The sequence below is a fragment of the Bactrocera dorsalis genome, chromosome 3, assembly GCF_023373825.1.
Source record: "Bactrocera dorsalis isolate Fly_Bdor chromosome 3, ASM2337382v1, whole genome shotgun sequence".
Taxonomy (NCBI): domain Eukaryota; kingdom Metazoa; phylum Arthropoda; class Insecta; order Diptera; family Tephritidae; genus Bactrocera; species Bactrocera dorsalis.
Window position 1 is genome coordinate 39,185,766 of NC_064305.1, and position 21,703 is coordinate 39,207,468.

A 21,703-nucleotide genomic window follows, 5' to 3' on the forward strand; every position below is an offset into this window, starting at 1 on the left:
TATCTTTCAGCTGCAGATGTGCGAACGGGTGCAATTGGTGTGTTAGTCCTTTTGAGCCTGTCAACCGCACATTTTCCATATTTTTATCCTTTCACCAGAAGCGCGCACACTGCGCACACTTTTGATGATGGCACAAGCCTCCAAATGCATGCCATCTCTCCTGATATGTCTTTTTTTACAGAAGGATGAAAAATGCTGCGACCCAGCACTATCAAAACTGACTGCCTAAAGCCCTACTGCTCAAGTGCTGTTCGCCTTTCTGAGGCTGTAAAAATATCAATGAACTAGTATAGTTATGGCTGCTATGAAGATGCTGCTGAGCCGTATGTATGTATGTACATACATATATTTATGTTTGCAGATTCTGACATGTACCATATAGGAAAACCTTATGATTAACCGACATTTGTCCTAACTTGTATATTATTTGCATTCTCCTAGTCAAACTTTTCGAATTAGACACAATTATTTTAAACTTTTTCATATTAGGCCGAATTGAAGGAATTTGGAATATGTGTTGATATTTCAATAAGAAAAGGGCTCATTAAGGAAGTCTAAAGCAAGAAAAAAACTTAACTTCGGTTCCACAAAACCTATAAAACCTATCACAAACACAATCCATCTGTGGATTCTCTTCGGATATCGCACCGTTGTCTTGGACAATTAGCCATGCCGAATTTGAAGACATCCCGTCAAATTATAAATCTTTCCAAATCATTAATATGTTATATATAACTAGAGCACCCTCCCACGCTTTACTGTGGCTGATACATAAACTATACTACTAATACCATCCATTTCTAGTCAGTCCCTACCTTTAAAAGATGCGTATACAAATTCGACAGCTGATGAACTATTATTGTGTTAGTTTACAAAAATGGATCAAAAACCATTTTGTGTGCCAATAAAGCATTGCTTTTTGGGGCAAAAATACTACACCGAACTGAAATCAACCTTTGTAAAGAGATTTGCTAAGTTGGAAAGAGTTGAAATGAGCACCAAGGACAATGAAGGCAGTAGACACTCTAAACAGGCGAAAGCTCTGTGCATAGTGCGCGCCCACAGTGGTCGGTCTTGTATGAAATCAGAGGCCAAAAATACTTCCACTGCCTATATTAAAGAGAAATTTGTTCCTAAGCTTTTTAAAATCATAACAAGTAATTAACATAAATAAATCGCTCGTGAAGAAAAATCGAATGTAGGCATGTAATGGAGACAATCCAAATTCGTAGCAATCTGTTCGTACTTCTATTTTCAAGCATTTGTTAATATCGTTCACTTTGCCATCCATCATTGTAAGTTGAAGAATGTGATCGATATAAAATTTGCAATTGGTAGCCGTTTTGAACTCAGTGGGACTTAATTGTTGAGTTTTGAACTGATTTCTTTTGAAACTGAATTCGAACAGGACGGCAATAGCGAGTGGATGAAGGTCGGGGGTTTTTCCAAATTACTTTCTGCTCCTCATCATTTTGCGATTTTATTATCATTTGTAGAGGGGCATATGACGTAACAAATAAATTACTGTTTTCCAAATTATTATTTTCGAATTTTTGCTTATATTCGCTCTGCCCAGAACTGCCATCAAAGCCCCAATTTCCTATTAATGTTAGGTAATTAGAGGAGTCATTGAGTTCATTAATTACCTCGCTTTGCAACTCTAAAATTCGCGACGCAGTGTGATCTAATAATTTTTGTAGCTCAACTTCAGCGTAAGCTTCTGAAACTTTTATTTGCTCACGATAACTTTTCTGTTTTTCCTTTAAAATATTATCATAGCAAGGTAAAAAGTTAACATCAAGTTTATTGTTAACGAAGCTTCTAATAAGTTGATACTGGTGCTTGGTTAAATTTGCTTCGGTGACAAGTGATATTACTTCACATGTCTTTGCGCGAAAGATCGACTTATTCGGTTCCTTACAAGCCAAACGCAAATCATCAGCAGCGGACACATCGAGTTCTGCTAAATCTGATATCCTTCGCCGCTTCGTTCTCTCTGAGCACTCTACCAGACTTAATCTAGGACGTCCTCAATCTTGACTCAATACGGATGATTGTCCCATCCAATTCAAATCTACGGGTTAAGTCGTAACATACTTTTTTAGCTTTATCAGCAAATGAACCTTTTTCCAAACACCACAATTCAAGGATACGAGGTATGTTCAAAAAGTATCGCGAATTTTGTGTTTTTTCAAAAATTATTTATTTATTCATGAATATCTATTTTGTCCCCTTCAAAGTAATCCCCATGAGATATTATACACTTGTGCCAACGGTTTTTCCAATCTTCGAAGCACTTCAAAAAATCATTTTTTTTTATCTTCTTCAGCTCCTCCTTCGATGCCGTCTTTATCTCGTCCAGAGAAGCGTAACGTCGTCCTTTCATGGGCCTCTTCAGTTTAGGGAACAAGAAAAAGTCACAGGGGCCAGATCTGGGGAATACGGTGGCGGCGGCATCATTAGTGTGTTGTTTTTGGCCAAAAAGTCGCGCACAAGCAACGATATGCGAGCAGGGGTGTTATCGTGGTGCAAAAGCCAATTTTTGTTCTTCCACAAATCCGGGTGTTTCTGGCGGATTGCTTCGCGCAAATTGCGCATAACTTGCAGGTAATATTCCTTATTGACCGTTCTTCCCTGTGGCAAGAACTCATGATGCAGCACGCCCCTGCAATCGAAGAAAACTGTCAGTTACGATTCGCGATACTTTTTGAACACACCTCGTATATTGGCGTGAAAGTTCACATTGATAGGACGTTCCTGAAAAAAATAGCGTATAAAACAAACATTTGATAAAAGTGAGAAAATGAAAACCAAAGCTCAAATAAATATGACGAAAAAACATAAAAAACAATATAATATACTCGTCCATACTTATACTTAAATACGAAAAATTATGAAAAATAACACACAAAAAATCGCATACCTGGTAGAAAAACATGAATAACAAAGAAAGTTGCAACTGAAATCATAAGCATAGACTTAGAAAACATTAAATAATATAAACAAACTTTTCTCATTTGTGGGTAAGACTGGGATCACAACTTTTTTTATTACTTAATTCGATGTATAAAGAAAAATATATCACTCAAAAGGTCACTTGTAAAATAATAGTTTTAAAACAATAAAACAATATATTAGTACGGAAAAATCGCGTGGTTCTATAGCACATACTTTTCTTCTTAATAGTCATTTCGATTTATTGGGTTTAAGCACGATTTTATATTGTAATTTAATTTATTATAAGAGATAATTTTAAAGTTATTTTCACTGCACAGCCCGCGTGTTTTTATTGTCTCACTTCTCTCGCTTTTCGTGGCGTGTACGAAAGGGATAGAGCAAAAATTTATTTAACATTATTTTCATTGCTATTTTATAAAATAGTTTTGATACATACAGTGGGAAATTTCAAACTTTTTTTTTTATTTTTGGGCTATGAAATCGACCAGTGTGGTGCCGTCAGGAATGTTTGAGTGCTCTTTAGTTGTAATAAAACAAAATTTTTACGTCGGTGTGTGACAACAGAAACATGGTTCCATCATTATGAAGCAGGCCTCAAGGGAGGAAAGACGAAAAAGTCTGCTGGCAAGGTTACGGCATTATCAGTGGTATAATATTCATCGACTGATTATTGAGTCAGTTATGATTCCTTCACTGCTTATATGTTTGCAGTTCTATTTTACCATTCCCAATATTGCAATTGTATTATTTTTGAGGAAGGATCAGTTTGAAATTTTAAGCTATACTTCATCGTTTCCGTTTAAATATTAAAATGCTTCGACGATATTTCTATATATCTTAAATTATAATACTTTATAATATAACTTTTTTAACTTATAACTTTTTATCAATACTGCAGTTATTCCACTAATTTTTATGTTAGATGTCGCGTTTAGTTTGTCATGAATGCGTTCTTTGCCCATAATATAGCAAAGTAGCCGCAATGCCTTGGCGACAAAAATCTCATTTCCTGTTATGATATTAAAAATATCAGACGGGTTCGTCCTAAAACAAAACTGTCTTGATCAGGAGCAACAATTAGTATAACTCATATACTAAGCACGCATGCATACGAAAATTAGTGTCCTTCCGCATTATTTCTGTGTTGTTATTTTTTTTTTTAGATAGCATTTCTTTCTTCTTTTGAAGTAATAAAATTTTCAAATTATTCTTACATGAATTTTGAACAAATGCTTATGATTTGAAATATAATTTTTGCATTTATGATTTGTATTGAATTTTAACATATCCTATGTATATCCTAGTATCCTATGTCCTTACCGTGGTGCTAAGTTATTTCCCACTAATTTTCAGCCAAATTGGTTCAGCCATAGATATAGATTAATTAATAGAGTCTCCGACGTTTCATTCTGGGTGTTACAAGTTTAGTGGCAAACTTAATATATGCACTAGTAACCTGTTCAGGTCAAAAATATTTTATCCAATGACATAATAGTTGGCGTGCATTAAAATTTGGATTTCACTACGGACGTGGCGCTTATAAGACCGTTCTATCACTTGATGGCCAAATCTTTCAAGATGTTTTTATGCTAATTTGCATTTTAAGATACTGTTACAACAATTATACACACTATCGTAGTTTGCAATTTTCGAAAACGTTGAAAGACGAAGATGACAAAAAAAAGTCACAATGAAAAAATGTAAAATTTTCTTCATATTTCCGAGCAAGCCTACGCTGCTACTAACCCAATGCAAAGTAAAATTCATAAGATCTGTTTCAACTAGCACTGTATGCTGGCAGCCAAAGAATGGTCACAGGTGTCACTGGCGGTATTGTCGGTATACACTGAGAGTAACATTTGCCCGCAACGACTTTGCAACAACTGCAACATTAAAGCTAAAGTAAAATACATAATTAAGGAAGAGTACGACAAAATCCAGAAAGAGCTGGGTGGGAGCGTACGTGTATGTTTCCCTACGTTATAAGCCGTTGCACCACCTCATGCTCACCTGATGCTGGGTCATTACGGCAAGCCGTTTAACTATAATATGATAGAAGCATGTGCCTCAATGGGCTCAATCGTGGCGGCAGTGAGTTGTGTGTTTAGGACGTTAGTACAGCTGGTGCCTCTCCCACAGCGGCTGGCCATGCAACAGTAATAGATCTCCCGTTCTCTTTTTACATCATCCGTCTTTGTTTTTCTTAAATTTTCACATTATTTTTTGTCGGATTAGGCACATTTTTTACTTCAGTTTGCTTGCTTTTTTGAAGAGTTTGTGAGTGAAATTTATGAATGTTCTGTTTGATATTTATTGGTAGACGGTTTCAATGCGGTGGAAGATTAAAAAACATACAAATAAGCAAATCTGAAGAAAAGTTGTTGGATGATCACTACCAAAGATATTGCAACAATAAATAATAATATTATCTGACACATTTATATATACATACATGTGTACGTATAATTTTATACATATGTATAACAACACCTTACGGTATTGGTATTGGAACATTCTTTTTATACTTATTAGCTTATATTTACTCCTTAGCTTACACAGTTTAAAAGAAACGTTGTTTGAACTTTTATTAAGTTGACATGAAGAAAAAAATGTTGGTTAGAGAACGACAACTTAAAAAAGTGTTTGATATAGAGGAAAAAATATGTTCCTTAAGATATGTACATATGTACATATAGTATGTCCAAAGAATATCCCGTTCAACCAAGTTTGCATTTTTAAGGTGTGTGAATTTCTTCAGATAGCAGAGAAAACTAACACAATAATTCAGTAAATATGTATGTATGTAGTATGTAATGTGATACACAATTAATACATACACAAATAAGTACATATTTTTATACTCTTGCAACCAGTTGCTACAGAGTATTATAGTTTTGTTCACCTAACGGTTGTATGTACATATCACCTAAAACCAATCGAGATAAATATAGGGTTATATATGTGTATATATACATATAAGTACATACATATGTAAATGATTAGGATGACTGTCTGTCTGTCCGTCCGTCCGTGCAAGCTGTAACTTGAGTAAAAATTGAGATACATACATATGTATGTATGTCGATGCAACTTGGTATGTGCGTTTCCTACTACAAAAAGTTCGTAGAGGAGTGTAATCGAACCACTGCCACGCCTACAAATCGCCATTAACCGAAAACACATAAAATGCCGTAACTAAGCGCTAAATTAAGATATAAAACGTAATTTCGTATAGCGCATTGCAGTAGTAAGGAGCACTTGTGGGAATTTTTTTTTAAGTAGGCGTGACCTCACCCTCTAACCAGTACATATCTCCTAAACCACTTAAGCTACAAGAACCAGATTTGCTGAGTACAAATCTAATAAAAACTTCTACAGTGTGAAAATGGATGAAATCGGAGAATAACTCCACTCACTCCCCATATAACGGTAATGTTAAATATGCCAGAGGCATTTCATTTTACCACCGAAAAGGTACTTATGTATATACATACATATGTGAGAGCTTTATAGCAGCCGGCATGAGAATTAGACGATGGGCGTGACGCCGCTCACTTATTGGTGAAATCACATATCTCGCAGAAAGCGCAATTTTAAATTTCACTTGATTCGTTCAGTTTCCAGTACACAAATCATGAAGCAATTAATATAACGAGATAAAACTTTGCGCGAACAATGTTTTAGTGTTTGCCTCCTTATGATCAAAAATTGTTTAAATCCAATAAAAACTGTTCAAGCTCCTAGGTGCCGAATATTTAAACCATGGTACCTATAGTGGACTTGGTCGAAAACGTCGGTCATTGTGGGATATACATGTATGTATATAACTGAAATTAAGGGATAATCGTTCTCTTATAATAGCATGTCTGTATGTCAAAATGGGTTTGCACCAATACTTCCCTTAAGCGGCCCACTCACGACAAATTTGTTTGACAAATCTGTTTGAAAACGGTTGAGCACTCCCGACAAACCGATTTGACAAACTTTATTTCCATTGTGTGCTTCGCGGAGTTAACATGTCTGATTATAACGCGGATGATGTAATTGCGCTACTAGTAATACACCAGTGCATGAAGCGAAAAAAGCCAAATGCAAAAAAAAAATAATGAAGAAAGAATGGATGAAAGAGTGGTTATGTGGGATATATAACCACTCACATGTAAAACTATTAAATTCAATGGAGCTGAATTTTTCCACGACTTATCTTTTTGGCATTTATTCTTATAATTTTCACTTTTGCATTGCCATAAGGCCGGTTCATTTTTAAATAATTCAATAAACTCTTCCAAAAAATGTTTGCTCACGCTTGCCATTTTTTTATCCGCTGATGTTTACTCTGCAAAAATTTCAACCAACTGACCAAATGTTTGCAAACCACGCCACTCACGACAAACGAATCTACAAATCGGTTGTTAGTTTTTGAAATATGTCGCAAACCTTCAATCCGTTTGACAACATGCCCACTCACGACAAAAACCACCTCAAACACAAACAGATTTGTCAAACAAATTTGTCGTGAGTGGGCCGCTTTAGCCTCCATATACTTAGCATACAGATTTTCGAACTTCCGGGTGACTTTGTAAGCCTATGTATCGGCCAATCTGTGACTTCTTCCAATGGAAATAAATAATAATAAATTAATAAATACTGCTTAAAATAGATATGTACATATATTTGAGCGAAAACTTGGCCTAGCCCCTATTTAACTAATATCAGGATTTTCGAACATCCGGCTGATTTTACTCTATGTATATAATTAATTTTACACCTTAAAGTATTTCCCTGGCTTTGATTCTTGCAAGTTTTAAGAATATAAAATATTCACTTTCGCCCGAACTTAACCCTTCCTTACTTATTTAATATTATTTTCAGAAATTTGGTACTTGTTCTTAGCATTTTTATTATTCACATTTAAAATTTTTCTTCCGCCCATTAGTTCAACTTGTTCGACGCAAGCCACCCATCATCTCTCTTCTGTTTAATTTCAGGTCCCGCAAATTGAGTGGTTGATACTTGTAGCCAGCATTGTTGTTATTTCTGTGCCTGCTGGTACCATTCAAACTGACATTTGCAACGGCATGGCGTATTCTGCTTGTTGCTTCGCTGCTGGCACTGCTGCGCGGTTTGCTCACTTGCTAATTTACAGTTTTCAATAATAGGAATGCTTTCGACGCAATTACAGCTGCAACATTTCGCTCAGCCGCCACGCAAAGCAAAAGCGTTGCCAAAAGCAATTGTCAGAGGCCGAATGACAACGCTCAGATATGAAACAGATGCCTAACTTGTGTTACGTCAACATAGGCGCGCGCAACAAAAGAACTCACACTCGTAGAAGATGCAAAAGCTAGACATGATGGCCTTTCAGTACTGCACACACATGTATTTGCGTACATAAGAAATTTCACTGGCCATATGCTGTTGAGGCATCGTTCGCATATGGCCGCCGTTGTAAGCGTAAGAGCGCAATCAGCGAATTCCGCAAAACCGCAGCCCGAATCAGCTGATACGAGCGAAAAATGCTACTCCATTCCTCGATTGCCGTCCTTAGCGAGCAAAATGTGTCAAAAGTTGAGCCCGTAGAAATCAGCCATCTTTGCTTTTTTTCATTTGAACAATGATTATATCCCAAATTGCCTACGCATACTAAGATTATAAAATTTGTAATAAATCCTTTAGTTCAAAACAATGTTTCTATTTTAAAACTTTTAAAGTTAACCGTGCAAAGTCGTTTATTTAAAATATTATTCAATTAATTAGCAGAGCCTTTGACAATCGATAAATCCAAAATTCATAAAAATTAGAAGCCACAAAAAAGCCGCTCAAAGCAGACGGTTACGCGCTTAAAGACCATTTATCTGGGAGGTCCTTCCACTAATAATGTTTGGCAAATGATGTCTTATGTTATGATTTTATTCAGAATGCTCCCAACATATACATTTATAGATAAATATAGATTCATATATGCAATGTTCAATTCTGCTGCAATGCGAGGGAAACTTAAAAAGTTAGCTAATTCGGCATGCAGTAACTGAGTAAACGAACGCACATGTTGCAAACGAAGCCAAAGTCACGTACGAGCTCAACAAACAAAAGCAAATGATTAACGAAGCTGGCAAATAAACAAACGAAGCGTACGAAAGCCTTGAATATTCATACTCGTATATGGTGGTTAAAGTGTGAATCTGTAGAATAAGTAGCCAACTATGGACGAGCTGGGCGAGACTTTGAAACGAAGCCAGTGCATACGCTTAGGGGTATGTTCATATGTGTGTAAGAAGCAGTTATGTGGCAATCAGTGTTGCAAGCGACTTGCCAAACTTCCATTTCCACTGCTCATCCACACCCAAACACTTGTTGGCACACCCCCTGGCGGTGCAGTGAACGTAAGGCACACATATTTCCTAATTGCATTTCGTCTGCATGTTGCACGTGCTGCCAGCCAACTCGCCACTTTGCAGTACTCGATAACGTTTAGGACCACCGACGCTCTTTGAATCATATTTAATGCATTCCTCCAACGTATTGTATTTGCGGCAAGCGCCATCAGTACGATAAATAGGCTTTAGATATAAATTCATATGTATGTATATTCGCAAATGTTCACATACATACATATGTATGTGAAAATACGTGTAAATAATTGCCACGTTTACAAACGATATTGCCACGTTGAATTATTTCGTACAAACTGTGCAAATTCTCTTTCACTCTGGCATTTTATAAAACGTGCGGCAAATGTGTGTGTTGCATGCCACTTCTGACAGCTTTTGCATATGGTAAGACAAATATGTACATATGTACATTAGGGTTCCGTTTTTTCCCCAAATTGATTTGTTTTTGCAGAAGCCCGGTTAAATTTCACTAAACGACATTAGAGTGTGCGTTATTTCTTCTTTTTTTGCAGACGCCGGAGAGATTTCACCAAACGTCTCAAAACGGGTTTCTTTTATTCCATTATTATACCTACTATTTCGTAGATGCAGCTGTTTAGCGGAGTTATTTGAATTTTTCACATAAATTCTGTGGTTATGTAAAAACAGTGAGTATACAAAAGATACAGATCTGTTTATTACCTACAACTTTGCCTGAAATCTAGCTAAACCATTTTTAACCCTTAAAAACTCAATCACACTTCCTTCCTCTTTTCAATCTCAGATCGCCCGTAAATTATTTAGAATATTCTGTTTTCTAAGTTGCAGGTTTATTCACTTTGGAGTTAAAATAAGTTAAAACAAAAATCAAAGAATCCTAGGTTATACAATGCTCCGACCGAAAATTTGATGTGATTAGATTACATTTAGTCTATTCACTAATTTAGACTGTGCTTACTGCTATTGGATAATTATAAAATCAGTAGGGTAATCATTTTTTATTTTTTTTTATGCATTTTCTGTTCCCTTATACCCTTGGAATTAATGTAGAAACCCACTTTACCATTGGAAGGCTTCGAAAAAGGCCCAAAAACAATAATTAGGGGTATGTCAATTTTTTCAACGTCTATGGCCATCTTTGCGTGCTTTTTCAGTACCTCAAACTTTAAACGCGTTTTTCTCAAAACACATTTTTTTTAAACTGGCGGACGTGATTCCGGTCGAACTACTCAACCGATTTTTTTTAAATGTTTACAAAACGCCTGACCCTCATATTTTTTTGTAATTTATTGCCAATGTTATGACAAAATTTATGTAAAAAAACATGGGGAGCAATTAAAAAAACTTTAATTACATACTTTTTTATTTATCAAAATTTTTTCACCATTCACGTACTTTTTAAGAATAAATTGGGTTTTTGTGTTTCATATAATCCAAACATGAGAAATCGTGTTCGCTAGTAACAAAACGCATTTCATTCACCCAGCCGTTTCTCCGACAAATGTCATCAAAAAATTCCGAAAAAATGTGTTTATACACTCCACGATATAACTCATGATATGTGAAAATAGTTGTAGAATAACAATTTCTATGAAAAAAATGTCAAAAAAGGGCAGATTACCCTACTGACCCCTTAGCTGGAAATTATGGACGCATTCTTATTTGTTTTTTTTCATTTTTACTTTGTACATAGTATATACATACATTGTATGTACCAACATCAAAGTGATAAATTTCTCTACTGACAAAACAGATGGAGCTAAATTAAAGTCGCATAAGGAGATTTCGAATAGATTAGCTTGAAATTTCTACAACCTAAATCTCATGATTAGGTGTCGGTCGGTCAGAAAAAAATACGATTATTTATTTCTCGAATGCGGTTATTTATGAAAATACCCTTAAAAATTTTTTAATGCGTTTTTGTAAGGGGTATGGAGGATGGAGTCATTTGTAGAAGTTTACGCAAGTGAGGAAAGTTCTCTGGCTCAAGCAGCTCATGACTTCCGGTCCTAGACCAAGTACCCTCTAGGCAGACGAGCTAAAGTGAGAAGGTGAAGGATCCCCTCCACAGGGTTGTGCGTCCTCGTTAGAGTAAAGGCTGACATCACCGCCGTTCAAGAAATGCGATGAAACGGATAAGGACTGAGGCGAGTAGATCTTTGTGGCATTTATTACAGTGGCCACATAAAGGAGCGCAAATTCGGTGTGAAATTCATGGTGGGAGAGAGACTCCGTCGCCGAGTACTGTCATTTACCCCGGTGGATGAACGTCTAGCCACAATTCGCACCAAAGCGAAGTTCTCCAACACATCGCTGATTTGCGCTCCTACCCCGACGGAAAAAAAGACGATGTGACCAAATATGCCTATGAGCGCTTGAAGAACATCTATAAGATCTGCCCCCGCAACTATGTCAAAATCGTGTTTGGTGACATAAACGTCAGGGTAGGCAAAGAAGGTATCTTTGGCACAACAGTCGGTAACATCCCAAATGGGTTGAGGCTGCTTGACTTCGACGGAGTCATATGGTTGTATGTAGTATAAGATTCCAGCATAGAAAAACTCACCAAGCTATCGGGATGTCTCCGGCTCGAAACACCACCAACCAGATCGATCATGTTGTGATAGGCGGAAGATATATACGTCTCCAGTGTTTTAGACGTGCGTACGCTCCGGGGTCCTAACATTGACTCGAACCACTATCTTCTTCCAGCCAAGATTCGTAACCGCCTCAGTGCAGCAAAAAATGCTTGTCAACAAACACAAGGAAGGTTCGACGTCGCAAAGCTGCAATCAAACCAGACAGCCGAACACTTTTCTATTCGGCTTGAACTCCTGCTCTCTGAGAACACTCGTCAACAACTCGGTATAAGGGAATTATGGGAAGGCATTTTAAGCTCCTTACGTACAGCTGCAAACAAAATCATTGGTTTTCGGAATATGTAAAAGAACTGCTGGTACGATGAGGAGTGCCGTGCCGCAACGGAAAGAAAACACTGCCTACCTCGCAACGTTACGATCGACCACATCACGTGTGCGATGGGATAGATACCGAGAGTTGAAGAGGGAAGCGAGACGCATTTGAAGACAGAAAAAGAAAGAGGGCGAAATGCGTGAGTATAAAGAGCTTGACAAGCTAGCCGACAGTGGTAATGCTCGAAATTTCTATGAAAAAATGCGGCGACTAACAGAAGGTTTAAAGACCGGAGCATTCTCTTGTAGAACCCCTATAGGTGATCTGGTAACCGATGCCCAGAGCACAACGCCAGGAGAACCCCATCCCCCAATCGATGACGGTGGAGCAGACGTTCCATTGCCCATGTATTGCCGGATGAGCTATTGAAATACGGCGGCGAAGAACTGATAAGGAGCATGCATCAGCCTCTCTGTAAAATATGGTCAGACGAAAGCATGCCCAACGATTGGAAGGTAAATCTGCTTTGCCCAATCCACAAAAAGGCAGACCCCACAATCTGCGCCAACTACCGTGGGATAAGCCTCCTCAGCATCGCGTATAAAGTTCTATCGAGCGTATTGGGTGAAAGATTAAGGCCCACCGTCAACAAACTGATTGAACCAACAACCGACCAGATATTCACCATGCGCCATATATTGGAAAAGACCCGTCAAAGGAGAATCGACACACACCACCTCTTCGTCGATTTCAAAGCTGCTTTCGAAAGCACGAAAAGGAGCTGCCTTTGTGCCGCGATGTCTGTATTTGGTATCTCCGCAAAACTAATACGGCTCTGTAAGCTGACGTTGAGCAACACTAAAAGCTTCGTCAGAATCAGGAAGGACCTCTCCGAGCCGTTCTATATGAAAGGAGATTTCAGACTTTTTCAACCTGCTGCTGGAGAAAATAATTCGAGCAGCAGAACTTAATCGAGCAGGCACAATCTTTTATAAGAGTGTACAGCTGCTGGCGAATGCCGATGGTATTGATATTATAGGCCTCTACACTCGCGCCGTTAGTTCTGCTTTCCCAGAATGGATAAGGCAGCGAAGAAAATGGGTCTTGTGGTACATGAGGACAAGACGAAATATCTCCTGTGATCGCACTCGCGACTAGGCTCCTACGTCACTTATGACAGTCATAACTTTGTAGTCATAAATAATTTCGTCTATCTTGGAACCAGCATCAACACCAACAATAACGTCAGACTGAATAGGCAATTGAGAAGTAAAGTCTTCTCTCGACGAACAAAAACAAAACTTTTTAAGTCACTCATTATTCCCGTCCTGCTATATGGTGCAGAGGCAGGAACGATGACAACATCTGATGAGTCGACGTAACGAATTTTTGACAGTAAGGGTCTGCGAAAGATTTATGGTTCTTTTGCATTGGCCAAGGCGAATATCGCATTCGATGGAACGATCAGCTGAATGAGATATACGACGACATTGACATAGTTCAGCGAATTGAAAGCTGCGGCTACGATGGCTAGGTCATGTCGTCTTAATGGACTAAAACACTCCAGCTCAGAAAGTATTCGACTCTGTTACGGGGGAAGCAGAGGAAGAGGAAGACCTCCATGGGGTGAATATGGGAGATAAGTTATGTTGTTTTCCGATTTGTTCGATTCTGACAAATGAACAATAGAACATCAAAATGCTCCTATGCACTCGTATTACATTTTACTCGAATATCTCAAAACTGACGAAGAAATTATTACAATCCCTAAAAATAAAAATTTGCCTCAAAGACCGCTGTTTCGAAATCGATTTTAGACCCATATTCCCTTAGGCAAAGTTGTTCAGAATAATCCGTAAAACATTTCTGCATACGCGATTTCTAATGTATGTACATACATAACATACATGGGATTGTCGGTTTTAGAGCAAAAACTGAAACTTCTGAAAAAAATCAACGTGGAAAATAGAGCCCTAATGTACATACATATGAATGCTTCTACGGATACATACATGACTTATAATGACAAAGCGAAAGGTGGCAATTTTGGTATGCATTCATGCCATGTACTAGGGCTCGTAGAATAGGTTTCTCCTCCCTCTGCTCTCCTGTTGCTGTTATTTTTGTGTTTTTGCGGTTATGTCTGTGAGTTGCTGTCCTTGCAAGTTGCGCCGATGCAGTTGTTGATCTGCCGCATGGCAACATACTGACACGTGTCGCCTTCCTAAAAGAATGGCGGCAGCGACTATTGCGGTCGCAGCAGAGGCTTAATTTTCAAAGCTTTTTCTCTTATTTCTGTTATTGAATATGAAACAATACTGTTGTTGTTGTTGTCGTTAATGGAATTCAATTAAAACTGAGTATGACAGCAGGTGTTGCTGATGGCTTCAATGGCTGAGCAACAAATTACTTTACAAATTTCAAAACCTATGTGCACGTATGAATAAGCTTGTGCATAGGGATATGTGTTTATGTATATCCAATTGACTATTGAACAATAAAACTAAAAGGCGGAAACCTAACAGTATCATATACATACATATGTTAGTTGGCTGACCTATCTATTTGCTGTCGTTTGGATGAATCGTTGCTCCAAATCGTTGCTTGTAAAGATCAAGAATGTGAATCAAAGTTTCATCTATAAATCTCTAAATGTAGCCATTGATAAGTAAAATACACATACATAAATACGCCCGTAAAAAACATAAAAGGCACAAGACGATGTATGTACTTAAAACACTGGTCTCTAAATACTTGAAATTCTACCCAAAGTAGAATAACAAGTTACTCCTTTGCTCTGCACTTTTAACCCCATATATTATACATTTCTGTTTTGAATTGTTTAACTTATACGAGTACGCGTCAAATGTTATTTATTTATAAGATCAATATTTTTGTGAGTTTATGTTTCCTATTCTACAAGTACGTCATAATGATTACGTCAGTTGCAAAATATTTCCCTGTCGATTGACCTCTTCCTACGAGTTTGAAACTATAAATAGTTTTTTTGTTTTCATTTAAATTACACTGTATGTTCCTTTCTACAATTTTAAACAATTCAATCACGCAAGAGTGACGTTCTCAAAACGGTAAAAAATATGTACATATGGGTGGACTTACACCCTATTGTGTGAGTATACTATTAGGAGTATAGTAATCGAAGGCAACCGTAGACCAAAATATACATTAGGAGTGGTTATCAGCTATCAATCACAGGCAACTGGCAAAACTTATCCCAACAAACTATCTGCGAATACATTGAAAACTTTACGGAAAATATCTATGTATACTTAATTTTAATTCACTTACGAACGTTTCCAATTGCATAATTTGTTATAATTTCAAACCATATTTACTTGTATACTTTTCATTGTGGAATATTTTTGTAAGATTTGGCAGTATTTATTGATGTGTTATTATGATGAGTTTAAAATGTACAGTTATATGCTCCAATAACACAACACTGTATGCATTTAAAATTTAAAAGTATATTTATACTTATTTCAAGTATACGCTAAAAAAAAGTCCTCCATTGCTGCAGTGATTCCGGCATTCCTAGTAGCTGAAACCAATCCTTTTCGTAGATGGGCGTAATCGGACTACTGGCACGCCAAAAAAACTACTTAATGATCGATAATTCAATAACTTAATACGGTAGAGACATTAAATTTTTCCCGTTAGTTTGTATGATGGGGCGTTAATAAAGCCGGGGTCAAAATTGGACAACGAGCGGGGAACCGCACACATATCTCGAGACCCGCCGGACCGATTTCAACCAAATTTGGTATGTGTATTCCTCTGACATTTTTAAATAACAGTGGGAAAATGTGCGAAATCGGTCCACAGCCACGCCTACTTCCCGTCAGGAAATATTTAGAAAAACTACTTTATTGTATGTTATTTTGTGTTATGTCACTTTAAATATTTACATCTTCAGATATTTTTTAAAGTTTAGTTTATAATATTTAGCTTTTGACAAAGGAAAAGACCGAAAGTCTAAGTAGGTTTTGAGTCATGGTGGCATAAAGCATTAAGAAAATCCATATCTAATTAGTAAAATCTTAAGATTAATACAACGCCAACATTGTTGCTAATACTAATCTTTACTTGAACTATAATCTGTTATGTTTTTTTTTGTTTTTGTTTAATTACTGTGTTTTTTTTGTTGTTTAAATTAAGTAAAATAGAGTAGACTTTATATAACTGATTACAAATGGGATCAGATTAAAATCTTGGACCAACGGTTTCCCTTTGAACGCCTTTGTAAAATTTTTCTATGGCTTGGACTTTTGTCTTCTAGGATAAAGAATTTTTTTTACGACTATAACTACTTTTAAGGGGGTATTCTACTCTAGAATTTTGAAAAAATCCAATTTTTTCATATATTTAAAGCTTAGACCCTTAAGAACATATCCTCCCAAGGATTTTTAAAAACTAAAATTATTTTAAGAGCTACAGTTACTTTAGTGACGCAGTACCTAGCCCGGTTCGGCCGTACTCATTTTTTTAAACGCGTTTTTCTCTAAACTACCTTTTTCCATACGGTACCAGCATTATCTCAAGTTCTATACAACCGATTTACTTGAAATTTTGTGTGAACCTTCTTTATATAATCCTTTATCGTTCCTACCAGCATCGTGTCAAAATTTTTGTTTTTAATATTTAAAAAAAAATTCAGGAATTTCGAAACCAAGCGTAAAAAATGATTTTTATTTTCAGGCAGTCGCCATTTTTCAAAACAATTTGTTTTCGTATTCCCTGGGACTATAACAGCATCCTTACGCTATAGTAATCCGATCTGAACAATTTTTTCGGAGATTACATACATAGTTGCCTTAGAAAATAATCTATACCAAATTTCGTGAAGATACATTGTCAAATGTGAAAGTTTTCCATACAAGAAAATGAATTAAAACTGGCTCAGTAATCATTCGATGAATAATATACCACGTGCATCCCAAAAGACTGATGCCATAACCTTGCCAGCCGATTTTTTTTTTGTCTTTCCACGCTTGAGAACCGTTTCATAATATGCAGTCCACTAGGCTGACTATCGATTGGACTCGCTTTATTTCACTGGTGCACAGCCCAAATTCAACAGTTTTTTCCTACAAAAACCAATGCTTTATTAACACACGAAATGCTTTTCGACTTATTTTTTTTTAAACTAACACAAGAATGTTCCCCAAAAATGATATATCTCCTTAACTAATAGTCATAATCTAAATAATAGAAATCATGTAGATGGTATTAGTAGTAAAACCTACGTAACAGCCACAGTAAAACGGGGACGGGTCCTCTAGTATTTAGTAATGCAAACTAACATTCTAATTTAAGAGCGTTGACTGTATAAATAAAAAATATAACATTGGTACATTATGAATAAATGTAAACAATACATAAAATCGTATTATTTTTCAAATCAATCTTGCTAGAATTATTTTGTTTTGTGTAGGGTAATATTTAAAGTTTATTTTCGAAATTACAAAATAATATAAAAACTTAAAAGCCGCAATAGTGCTCAGTTCCATATTTTCTTGAAAACGTTCTAAAATATTCTTAGTTAAAAATGTACGGGTAACAGGTGTAGTCATCTGTATATAGTTAAGCAATTCATTCAATTACTTTTAAAATACGCTTTGTTTGGATAAGTATGATGCTTCTCATTCATGATAAAATTCGAAGTAGTGACCGAATCTGGAAGTAAACACCACTAGCGGACATTAAGATATTCACATTGCCAGTCATTTCTTTCTGCAAAAACAAATTCACACTCAATTCTGAATTGCAATTGAAGTGCGATAGCAAGCAAATATTCAGCTCTCTGCACTCGAAATGCGCTAGTCTTGCTCCCAGAATGTCTGCCAGTGATTTGGCCAGCAGCACAAATATACGATATTTATGCGCCTGGAACAACATTAAAAACTTGCTTTCCTTTACTGCAGCGGCCGCAAGGAAGGGGCCGGCAGATGGTATAATAACATCAGTAGCTGTATCAGCTGCCCCTTTGCCAAGGATAATTCACAAATTTCAGAATATTTGATGAAGGGCGGATGCTCGGAGTTCGGGCCTATCATAATTAGATGTACTAATCTTCAATACTTCACAAAGAAAGTGGTAGAAATTTATATATTTTTAAACTTATAAAGGCATTTTTTTCATTTTTTACAAAAAGTGTCAATATCACATTCATCAATACTTCCATAGAAAACAAGCAGTCAGCGACAGTTTTGTGTAAAAAAGGACGCCGAACTGTAGCGTTGAGTGCAGTTTAGGTCCTAGTTGAAGTGTGCTTCAAAGTGGACTGCACTGGACTTGAGTGTGGTGATTTGCCTGCAATTGAAATGACGCACATTTGTGTCGCAACGCACAGAAAGAAATATTACAGCTAAATATAAGTACACACAGAACTGTAACAAAACTAAAAAGGAGAAGGGAAACAATGATAAGTAAGCCCAGCGAGTGGACAACTGTATTCGCCAAGTCTCAAGTGGACAATTAGTATAAGAACGTTCATTTCATGCGATCACGGTCGATCTCATTCGTGAAAGCTTAATGTTATGTTGGTATACTTTTAAATATTTTACAATATGCAAGAAATTTTTCAAAATTTGTTTTATAATGGGTTGTCAAAAAAGTCTTGCCGTATTTTTATTGAATTTTTTTTTTATTGAAATTGAAATGAACTTTTGATGTCTCATGCCCAGCTCTTGACCGATGCTACGGCTGCTACTATGCCGGTCTCTTTCGACCAATTCAGCGATTTTATCGCAATTTTCGACGACACTCGGGAAGGCCTGTGGCGCATTTTCGACCACCTCTACACCAAAACGAAAACGTTGAAACCATCGTTGTGCGGTGGAAATGGAAACTGTATCGGGTCCAAATTTTATTTTACAATATATTTTCAATTCCTAACACTTATTTTCGCGTTCGAAATAAGTATGTACATTAATTTTGATTCAATAGAATCATGGTAACCATTAACTCTTTATATTTTTTTCAAGTCATAGCAATTCATTTTGTTCTGCGAATACCATTGTAAGTCCTCAATTGATATTCCGAAGTGGAACACAGAGAACGGGTGCTAGCGAAAATACCAGTTGAGCACTGCTTTCTATATGACCTTATTTTTTATTGCAAATCAAGTCACCGAGTGGCTCTATAAAAATCATTTTTCAAATTCAAAACATCTACATATGTATTTACATACGTTGTTAAGAGCACTTGACACAACTCATAAATTCGAGATGTAAAGAGCCTTTGCTATCTATCAAATTCTCTCACAACGGCTTTCAATCGAAATTTTTTGTTTTCGAGAAGTGGATACACAACTTGCAGTCTTAATTTTAAATGAACACTTTACCGTCTCAATCCTAACGCAATTTTTAGTCAAAAACACGAACCTGAAAATTGGTGTATAGATAGAAAAATGATATGATAAGAAATCCAGAACCTAAAGTGTCCTTTGAGTGTGTCTCAACTGTGAAAGTATGGTTTATCATACTTCTTATTTTCTGCAAGCACAATTTGGTGCTCTTTCTTTCTCTCAAAATCAGTTAAAGGATACGAATATAAGTATGTAGATATTTAATGATTCCTCATTTAAAGTATGGAAATCACGCATAGATATGTATACATGATATATCCATATTTTTGTAAACATTTTCTTTGAGTTACCGTAACAGGTGATAACACCAGGTCCACTTCTCTTAACACAAAAGAGGAATGGTGCATATAGAGGGCAAAGACTTTTCCAACAAAAATCACAACGGAACTTGTTTTCGTTTAAGTTTTCAAAGCGAACAAGCTATGAACAAAACATGTTAATATGCATGTATGTTTGTATGGCTATGTGTGTATAAGTATGTAGTCCCATGTATATGCATGTACTTAAATAGCTTTGTTTTGTTTGGCCTGAATCGTGGCATGTGTTTTTGGCATTTTTAGCGAATTTTCATTCGCTTTTCCAATTTTCAGAAGGTTTGCCGCTCGGCTTCCCCACCTCGTATTGTTTGCTTATTTCGTTGGAACATATTTCGTGATTACTTGGTTTTCTTTTCAGTACTTCCATAACTTAGCCACCGAAACTATTGTGCTATCATACATTTATACATATTCTATTTATGTGTGTATGTGCTTACACATAAGCAATTTGCTAACATATGCATGTATGTATGTATAAACTTGTTGTGCTTTGTTATTATTTTCCTCTATAGTCGCGTAAGCTCTGCTGTGAAAATTTCCGCGCTCACCAGCTAAATGTCAGCTGACATTTGCAGATAAGAAATTTTTAACGTGTTTTCGGTTAGCTTCCATTTTTCCACTCAACAACCCTCCACACGACTGCACTTGCACACTGAAGTGCTGAACACATAGAGCGCGACACGACATGGCAGCATGACAGTAAACTGTAAATGGCGTCGTGAATCCTTCTACATGAACATTTGTAAGAAGGCAGCGACATAACAATGGCCGGCATGTACACAAGACAACACAATTGTCCATTTTGCATGTACACAATTTCGTTGTGGCCATACTAATACCTTTCACTTCAATGAAATTTTAATATTTTGTTCAAAGTGAAATTTTTGATGCAAAAAATATGTAAACAGGTAAATTTATTTGTTTTAAATTATAAATTGTTATTACAAATGATATAATAGAGCTATATTATGCTTTTATTTGTAAAATAACCTCAGGTTTGTTAGAGCTTTGAATAATTTTACATTTTACATATTAGTGGCATCACTCCTCTCTACTGTTAACTCTACTGTCGTCGACAAACTTAAGAATATTTTCAAGTTCGCGAGACCGACAACTGGTGGTCTGCAGTCGTGTAGTCGTGCAGCTGTCTAAATAACTGTGTCCATAAGAACGTGTGTATTTTTATATTTGACAGATGTCGCTTGCAGTCTGTCGCGCTCTATGTGTTCACCACTTAATGCACCAAATGCGACCACCTTCGCCTACAGATACTCATCGCCGACAATTCTACCCAATTGCGCTCTCCACAAAACCATTAAAATTAAAATGTTTGCGATTTTTCGTTTTGTGCTCTGTGGCTGTGCTGATGTGCCTTCTCAAATTGTTTATTTAGTTGCTATTGTTGTTATTATTCTCTACATGTAAATACACAAGTGTGTGTGCGTGTGTGGACTTACCATTTGTTGTTGCAGCTGTCATTAACAGCGGTTATATGGCGCATGTATAAAAAGTAGGTAGGGGAGGAAGCATTAGGGGCAATTTAGTGAGCGCGTTGGAAAACTGATTTCCCGGTTTATCGAATGTAAATGGCACTTGACACCCTCGCCTCCAGCCATCTCCTCGTCAGCCAGTCAGTCTGTGTTCATGTCATAATTCAAATTGAGTTTGTTGTGCACAATTGACGTTGAATTTTTTGTGCTTTTCAGACCAACTGGTTTTGATTTTTGTGAAACACACACACTACCACATACATA

The 21,703-nt window shown here is 36.6% G+C and overlaps 1 protein-coding gene across 4 annotated transcripts in view; it reads right to left on the reverse strand.

Annotated features, from left to right (window-relative positions):
- LOC105233073 (protein CBFA2T1) overlaps window positions 1-21,703 on the reverse strand; it is a 72,629-nt gene that overhangs the window by 26,237 nt on the left and 24,689 nt on the right. Inside the window, exon 2 of one of the 4 annotated variants that reach the window (XR_007422262.1) lies at window positions 21,409-21,689. The exons of the other annotated variants lie outside the window; for them this stretch is intronic. The gene's annotated coding sequence lies outside the window, so the exon portion shown is untranslated. Of the gene's footprint in view, window positions 1-21,408; window positions 21,690-21,703 lie in introns of those variants that run through there. 4 annotated transcript variants of the gene reach the window in all.